Raw genomic sequence first — 8,850 nt, 5'->3', positions numbered from 1 at the left:
TTAAACATGCGGGTGAAACATCAAAAATTAGGGGTCACGCTAATACATTTTACTCACGACATTCATACAAACTATGAAACCCTATATTTCTCTCTAAATTCGTCGACATTCATATATTTCACACAAACATACCACATCTGCAAAGCTTAACAATTCTCCCCAACACTGATCCACGATACTCTTTTTCTTCCCAAATCTTAATCCGAAAAATCGATTCTGATAATAAATCAGTGAGTTACTAAAATGAATTGCAATAAATTTGACGATTTCGGTCTCATGGTTTAAGATCTATACAGGTCTACACGATTCATAGCAAAATTGCATATCCGTAATTCTTTCTCGAGGATGGATGACGGTACCTTAGCTTTGAATTGCATCAAAAAATTTAGAATCGTCTGTGATTTGGTACCCCTTTTGGCTGATAAATCAATTATTCAGGTACAGTTTATCATTAGGTGTATTTTAACAACTAATATGTTTTAAATTAATGAATAATCCTATGTTTAATTTGTCGGATACATGAATTTACTGGCTTTATATTGTTTAATTTGTCGAATACATGATTTAAACATATTTGTTTATATCAATGATTAAATAGTTTACACCATTTAGTAAAAAAAACAGTCTTAGCTGAAGGAGTTTCAATTGAATGTTACCACTGAGTTTCCTGCCTTTATAGTGGAAAAAAGTGGATGCAACCTATGGACGTCATAGAACCCTAAATGCAATAACTTTTTTACAATGTATTATGTTGTTGCTCTTTATTTTACAAGCTTTATATATGGAACCCTATATGTATGAATACATTTAGACTTGATAGCCTTTGTTACCTCATAGTTTAATTATAAATTGTTTTGCAGTATGTTGTGTTATGACTTTGAGGAAGAAATCCCATTTGTGAATAAATCCAAAGGCAGCAATATAGGCGGAGTTGTTAATTCAAAGTAAATTGCACATCAACATTTATGTCATCAACTATAGATTCTGGCTTATTCTTCTTTAAAACTAATGACATCACTCCTATCACAAGAGGTATATACAAATCCATCTTATTTCACATTCTTAAGTGGGTATTAAAGGGTGGCAATTATAGCCCATTTTATCTATGAATGGGTTAGAACTTTTACCAAATCAGAGATATTAGCAACACCACTTATGATCACAAACTTAATTTTTGACGACTAATGAGCTACTAAAATTTGACAAGCATAAATCCGCATTGATGTTAATTTTTTATTTGAGCAACACACTGATCATCACTGGAATTTGGCTTGGTGATCATCTCCATGTACCAACTGCTCAGTTGAGTTACATTTTATATTGTTCTTTCTTCTTGGCATTTCTCTAAAAGACATTGCCTTTGGTACAATGTGAATTTCCTCTTTTTGAAATTCACGTTCTCTAACTAAGTAGCACGAAAACTATTACGGTGATTAGAGTTGAGAAGTGGTAAGATGTGCGACTAAGTAGGTTGGGTTAAACGGGCCATTTTTATAACCGTTCGAAAGGAGATGTTGTTGATTGGCTCAGACCAAAGTGTAACTTTTATGTGTTGTTTTAGGTTTTGTATTGTAACACCCTGATTATTTTTTAATCACAACGGAAGTAAATATATAACTACCAAAATAGCCATGTTTAATGTTTACAAAACATAGTCAATAGATCTGCATAATTAACATCCATACAACGCTACACAAAACGGTGTTACATAAACACAGTACCAAACCCTGGACTCAACCAGTTTCAAAATGAAGTAATAAAACATCAGAGTTAAGCTCATAGTTAAATGTGTATTCTAACCCGTCCGCAACACCCGTCCTAATTAGCAGTTGCTGAACCTGCAATGAGTGGAAATATGGGGGGATTAGCACGACTGCTAAGTGAATGGATACTATCTAACAGACCAAGCATAAGCAACTGAACATGCAAGGGTCATATATATGCTAACGTCCTGAACTAGCATATAACAACATCAACTAACAATATGAGGATCGACAATTTGTACGAGCACACGACTTAGCTGATCAGGCTACAGTCAACCGATAGTACGCTAGACTGAATCCACTACATAATCGTCCAGACGTAACACATGCTTCCTTCTAAGCTATACTGAACAACCAGTAACATCTTGACCCAACCAGGCTACCACAGTCGACCTCACACAAACCCTACATTGCCGCCTCGGTGGGTTCCCAACCTTGCCGCCTCGGTTTGTGTCTGACAAACAGTGCGTACATAAGATCACAGATAATCAGTCATGCAATCGTCCTAACTAGCATGGCAATATCTAACTACGCATGGCAATCATACTGAACATTTCTATAATAAACAAACACAATAATAAAGAGTCTGAACAAGTAGCGTGTCAGCTACTTAATACTCTATCCGGAGATAGACCCACTCACCCAATACCAGCAACTAGCTCAGATAATCTATCACTGAGCTGCTTCCTTATCCTTATCACCTGAACGTAAGGCAATTCAAGTTAGTACAATGTTCTAATCAAAATTAGACGCACGGGCAGCGTAACGGCTAAAAAACAGCCAAATTAAACAACAAGTACAACACTGATCTACATCCGTATGGTTGCAGATGCATCCGTACGGTTACAAGCCCATCCGTACGGTTACATCATGTATCTGTGCGGTTGCAAGTCCACAATCCAGTTGCACAAACACTACTGCATCCGTACGGTTGCACGTACACCCGTACAGTTGCATGTTGTATTCGTGCGGTTGTAAGCTGCAACCGTACAGTTGTGTTCTTCAGCGACAGCAGCAGCTAACTACGGGTTTTCGAGCCGAAATCACTTAATCTCATTTCCAGACATGTTTACGACCCAAAATCCTCACACAGCAAGTTAGGCAAATGTTTAGAGACTTAAACCCTCTAATTTTAAGCATCAATAACACCAAATTAGCTAGATTTAACTCAAAATCCTATTTGACAAAAGCTAACTTAAAAAACACATAAATCCATCAATTTGATTCTGAAAATCATGAATTGTTACCTTGAAATGATCACGAAATCAGTAGTAACAAGCCTTAAACACAATTGAAAATCCAAAAACGAGATTAAGACTTTAGGGTTTTCAAGAGGAAGAAGTTAGGTACGATGTCATTGGAAATTTCTAGAGAAAATGAGAAAAGAAGTTGATCCTTAACCATATAAAGGGTTAAAAACTCATACCCCATCACACACGGGTATTTACCAGTTATCTGATAACTTTCGTACTTAATTTGAAAACCCTAACGGCGTTCAAATTAAATAAATGAACCTGTTCTGTGACCCTTGTCACAAACTGGTCTTAACCAACTAATAAAATAACATTAAATATTTAAATAAAATAAAGGTATAAATAACTACACAATTATGCCTAAGGGAAATAAATTCATCTTACATCTAAGATCGATATGAGGATGTTACATGTATTATATCATGAATCAATCCCGTAAAGTTGGGGTTTTTAGTGGGTTGAAACTTTATTTCTTAATGCAATGTGTGAAAATGTCACAAACTTTGTTACCTGATGCTTCTATAATATGTGCTGTGTATTTGATATTTTGTCTTACTGATGAAAGTTGTGAATTATTTCAAGAATTGAATTGTTAAACAGTTTTGCCATATTATATGTGCTTATATTTATGTTTATATGAAAACATTAGATGATAATGTGCTTTATATGTTTTATTACTAATGTAATTATGCATACACAGTTGTTATGGTTTTAAGTTTATAGATTTGTTCATAGACGTGTTATGGTCTAAAGTGTTTGCTTACGATGTTGATGAAGCGGTATCTGATTCTGAATCTATCAAAATGTAAGATTATATTTGGTTTCTTCTTATTTATATATTACGGAAGCAAAGATGATTTAAAGTTCGATATGTAGTATTGATTATTCTTAGATGAGGCTAACTTGGTGGACTGAACATGAGTTTGCTTAGATGAGGCTAACTTGGTGGACCAAGTCATTGAATCCTGTATTTAAAGTAAAATATGCATTGGTAAGTTTGTTTAAGTAACACACAATATGCTTATAAACATATTTGTTGCAAGTGTCATTAACTCTATCTTTGAAAATACAACCTTTTGCAAGTGTCATTAACTCTAATTTAAGCGCTACTTAAAAGTTCAAAGTAAGATACCTTCACTAGATTTTAAGTCACATTTCTTAAAATTGAGTATCGATTTAGTCTTTTAGTCGATTTTGTAAAGTATTCAATGCTAATCATCATTTTAATGTGCTAAAATGGGTTGGATTGACTCAAAAACAATAAGGAAAACTATCTTTTGGTGTATCAAAATGGGTTGGGTTGACCCAAAACTAATAATGAAAAAGATGTCTTTTAGTGTACCAAAATGGGTTGGATTTACCCAAAATAGTAGAGTATTAGGTTGTATTCATTATCGTATTTAATGTTTTTTTTAATGCCCGCTTTTTATTTATGCCAATGCAGCCTATTTTTGAGACTTAATAAAGTTGTTTCTTATCATTTACTTAATGTTGAGCAGGTTAGGGTAGCATAAAAATGTTCAAGAAAATAAAAAAAATATAAGATATCGATACATTCTTTAATACTAACAAATTGGAAACATAGAAATCAGTTGGCAATGTTGTAGTTGACCCATTCAGAATTACGTGTTTTAGGTTGATTTGGGTAGAAATCTAAAGCATGTATCTGCTTCATATTTCTTGTCATGAAAATGTTGGTGCTTCACATGTCTGTTACAAGTTGCTTTAATGTGGCGTTCTGGGAAGAAGCTTGCAATTTATGATAATATTTATAATCTATAGTTATAATTTATAATTATAATTCCTCCTATACAATTTCAATATCAGGTTTGTTTTTAATTGTTTTTTAATTGATTTTGATTTAGGTTTTAGGTTTACCTCTTTGATTTCGACATATGAATGAATGTATTTTACAGGGATGAGAATAAGAAGAAGGTTTTTACAAGGATAAAAGGAACCAAAGGTAATGTTGGGGTAACTAACAGAGAAACCCTAATTTATTTCATTTTAGTCTATCTTAAGGTTTTTGTGTAAACACTTGATCGCTATTTTAACTAAATTGAATTGAACGGGAAATATGTGTTGGTTTAGAGAAGCCTAATGTGTGAATGAATTAGTATTTTGGGTTTATAGTTACAAAATTGTATGCAACTTTATATGTTTTACTATTGTTTAGATTCAATATTTGACACTCCCCATTTGGACCTTGCAGCATTTGCAGGTGCGGGTTATGTTTTAGAAGAAGCTTAAAGTGAGGGATCACATTGTTATCATTGCTTAAAGGTTTGCATGGTTATCACATTCTGTTGGTGCCTTTCCCGAAGGGTTTCACTATCGGAAAAGGTACATATCATCTACATTTAAATGAAAGATCTTCGTATCTATTAGAACTCAAGGAATTGCATAGATTGTGTGCTAAGCCTTAGAATGGTGGTATATAGATGAGGGCTATATATCCCACAAGGCATCCTTAGAAGTGAGCCATTCACATACATAGCCAAAGCACTTCAAAGAGTTCAAGGAAGTTGTGGAATAGGATAATCGTTTTCTCTACAGTCTTCCTAGATTTACACACATTCATATGATATTCATATTGACATTTGGTATCAGAGCCACCCCTATAACGAAACTTAGGGAGATCCTTATTGAATATCGTGTGTATGTTCAACCAATCTTCAAACCACCTTCATAATCTTCATCGACTCTTCATCCAATCTTCATATCTTCACTACGTCTTCAACCGAATCTTCAAATATTCAAATCAAATTTACCGAACCCGAATTTTATCGAAAATAATATCCGAAACCGAATCTCAACAAAATTCACTTTCATATTTCAAAACTCAAAATAAAAAATTAAAAATTAAAAATTCTTTTCTGACAACTACTGTACACATATCATATTCTTTTACCGAATCTCTCTCCTCACATATACATACAGATATCAGTCAACATCATCTCTCTCATCTAAAAATGAAGGAAAAATTCATCAATCTATTTTTCTTAACCTTCATCTTCAACATCATCTCTTCATTTTCATCAAACACAAACCTGAGATCATACTCATTATCTTTATTATATTCATTTACTGATTTCAAAATATAGAACTTCAATTCACAGATTCAAATTGTCTGCTACTTTCCACGAACATGAACTTCATCATGCTTTAAATTTCAAATTCATTTTGTGATGATAATCTACACAATCGAAGTTCGGATTCATAATCCTTATACAATATACAGCTCTCGTGTGTGATCATCATTGATTAATAGCAACAAATTTTGAAGAATTGAGATCGAGTTCATCATTAGTCGAAAAGTCAAACGAATTTAGTCACCGGATCATTTCGGAAGGAATTCGAGAAAAAGTAAAAGTGCAGATCTCTTCATTTGCATCTCGTGAATGTGCGTGCAAAATTTGAAGCTATAATTCATTGATTAGAGTTCTAATTTTGGAGTCAAACGTTCGTTATAAAAAGTCAACTGCATCTTCAAACTTCAAATTCAAACGATATACTCAATTTTAGAATCAATTAATAATTTTCAAGGATTTAGGAGGTGATTATGAGACGATTTCATGTTGATGATAACACTTGAAACGCATCAGAAGATGATTTTGATTTTAGTGTTCATATGATGAAAAATGACTAGATTCGTGGTGATTTTTGAGATTTGATGCTGTTTTAGTTATAGATTCTTCACGAATCTTGTTAGACGCCGCTATTGGAATTAAGTTCCAGTGATTATATGTCTTAATTTAATCAATCAATAAACAAGGATGAATCAGAAGCAGGTTGAAGATGCAGAACACTCGATGAAGATGATTCAGTAATGCTCTTTATCTGATTTCGGTCGCAGTTACTGATTCGGGTAAATTTATGAACAAATTCGGTATGAGCTTCGGTAGATGAAGATGATTCGGTGTTGATTAATTCGGTATAGATCTCACAGCTTATCGGTTCATATTCCTAATTCGGTTACCAGATTGCAGTGAATGTATTGTTACTGGGCCTCAAGCTTCCTAACCGGATCACTTTGAGCCCAAGTAGTAGTATCCAAGTTATCAAGTCCAACAAGCTTACCAAATCTGTAAGCCCAATAGTTAATTAAGCCCAAGTGTAACTAGGGGACAATTTTCAGGTATAGTCCCTGACAGGATTTGTAGTGACCCGAACTTTTTTATGTTTATATATATTAAATGAAATTGTTATTTACATGATTAAGTGTTTTCAACATGTTAAGCAATCAAACTTGTTAAGACTTGATTAAGTGAAATAGATTTCATATAGACAATTGACCACCCAAGTTGACCGGTGATTCACGAACGTTAAAACTTGTAAAAACTATGTGATGTTATATATATATATATATATATATATATATATATATATATATATATATATATATATATATATATATATATATATATATATATATAGTTAACATGATATTATGATAAGTAAACATATCATTAAGTATATTAACAAACAATGAACTACATATGTAAAAACAAGACTACTAACTTAAGGATTTCGAAACGAGGCATATATATAACGATTATCGTTGTAACGACATTTAATTGTATATATATCATATTAATATATATTAATATATCATAATATCATGATAATGTAATAATTTAACATCTCATTTGATATAATAAACAATGGGTTAACAACACTTAACAGGATCGTTAACCTAAAGGCTTCAAAATAACATTTACATGTAATGACTAACAATGACTTAACGACTCAGTTAAAATGTATATACATGTAGTGTTTTAATATGTATTCATACACTTTTGAAAGACTTCAAGACACTTATCAAAATACTTCTACTTAACAAAAAATTCTTACAATTACATCCTCGTTCAGTTTCATCAACAATTCTACTCGTGTGCACCCGTATTCGTAATCGTACAATACACAGCTTTTAGATGTATGTACTATTGGTATATACACTCCAATGATCAGCTCTTAGCAGCCCATGTGAGTCACGTGGGAACCATAATTTGGCAACTAGCATTAAATATCTCATAAAATTACAAAAATATTAGTAATCATTCATGACTTATTTACATGTAAACAAAAATACACATCCTTTATATCTAATCCATATACCAACGACCAAAAACACCTATAAACACTTTCATTCTTCAATTTTCTTCATCAAATTGATCTCTCTCAAGTTCTATCTTCAAGTTCTAAGTGTTCTTCATAAATTCTATAAGTTCTAGTTTCATAAAATCAAGAATACTTCCAAGTTTGCTAGCTTACTTCCAATCTTGTAAAGTGATCATTCAACCTCAAGAAGTCTTTCTTATTTACAGTAAGATATCTTTCTAATACAAGGTAATACTCATATTCAAACTTTGATTCAATTTCTATAACTATAACAATCTTATTTCGAGTGGAAATCTAACTTGAACTTGTTTTCGTGTCATGATTCTGCTTCAAGAACTTTCAAGCCTTCCAAGGATCCTTTGAAGCTAGATCTATTTTTCTCATTTTCAGTAGGTTTATCCACAAAACCTGAGGTAGTAATGATGTTCATAACATCATTCAATTTATATATATAAAACTACCTTATTTGAAGGTTTAAACTTGAAATCACTATAACATAGTTTAGTTAATTCTAAACTTGTTCGCAAACAAAAGTTAATCCTTCTAACTTCACTTTTAAAATCAACTAGACACATGTTCTATATATATATTATATGCTAATTTAATGATTTAAAACCTGAAAACACGAAAAACACCGTAAAACTGGATATACGCCGTCGTAGTAACACCGCAGGCTGTTTTGGGTTAGTTAATTAAAAACTATGATAAACTTT

At 32.4% G+C, this 8,850-nt stretch overlaps 1 long non-coding RNA gene across 1 annotated transcript; it reads left to right on the top strand.

Moving 5' to 3' along the window:
• The first annotated feature begins 360 nt into the window (after positions 1-360).
• Positions 361-5,273, top strand: LOC139866294 (uncharacterized). The gene is made up of 4 exons (XR_011765357.1): positions 361-438; positions 861-1,032; positions 4,933-4,979; positions 5,229-5,273. It is a non-coding gene; the product is annotated as an uncharacterized lncRNA (long non-coding RNA).
• The last annotated feature ends 3,577 nt before the right edge of the window (positions 5,274-8,850 follow it).

The sequence above is a fragment of the Rutidosis leptorrhynchoides genome, chromosome 9 (genome assembly GCF_046630445.1).
Source record: "Rutidosis leptorrhynchoides isolate AG116_Rl617_1_P2 chromosome 9, CSIRO_AGI_Rlap_v1, whole genome shotgun sequence".
Classification (NCBI taxonomy): Eukaryota; Viridiplantae; Streptophyta; class Magnoliopsida; order Asterales; family Asteraceae; genus Rutidosis; species Rutidosis leptorrhynchoides.
The sequence above is the reverse complement of the archived record's forward strand: the minus strand, read 5'-3'. Positions and strand labels throughout refer to the sequence as shown.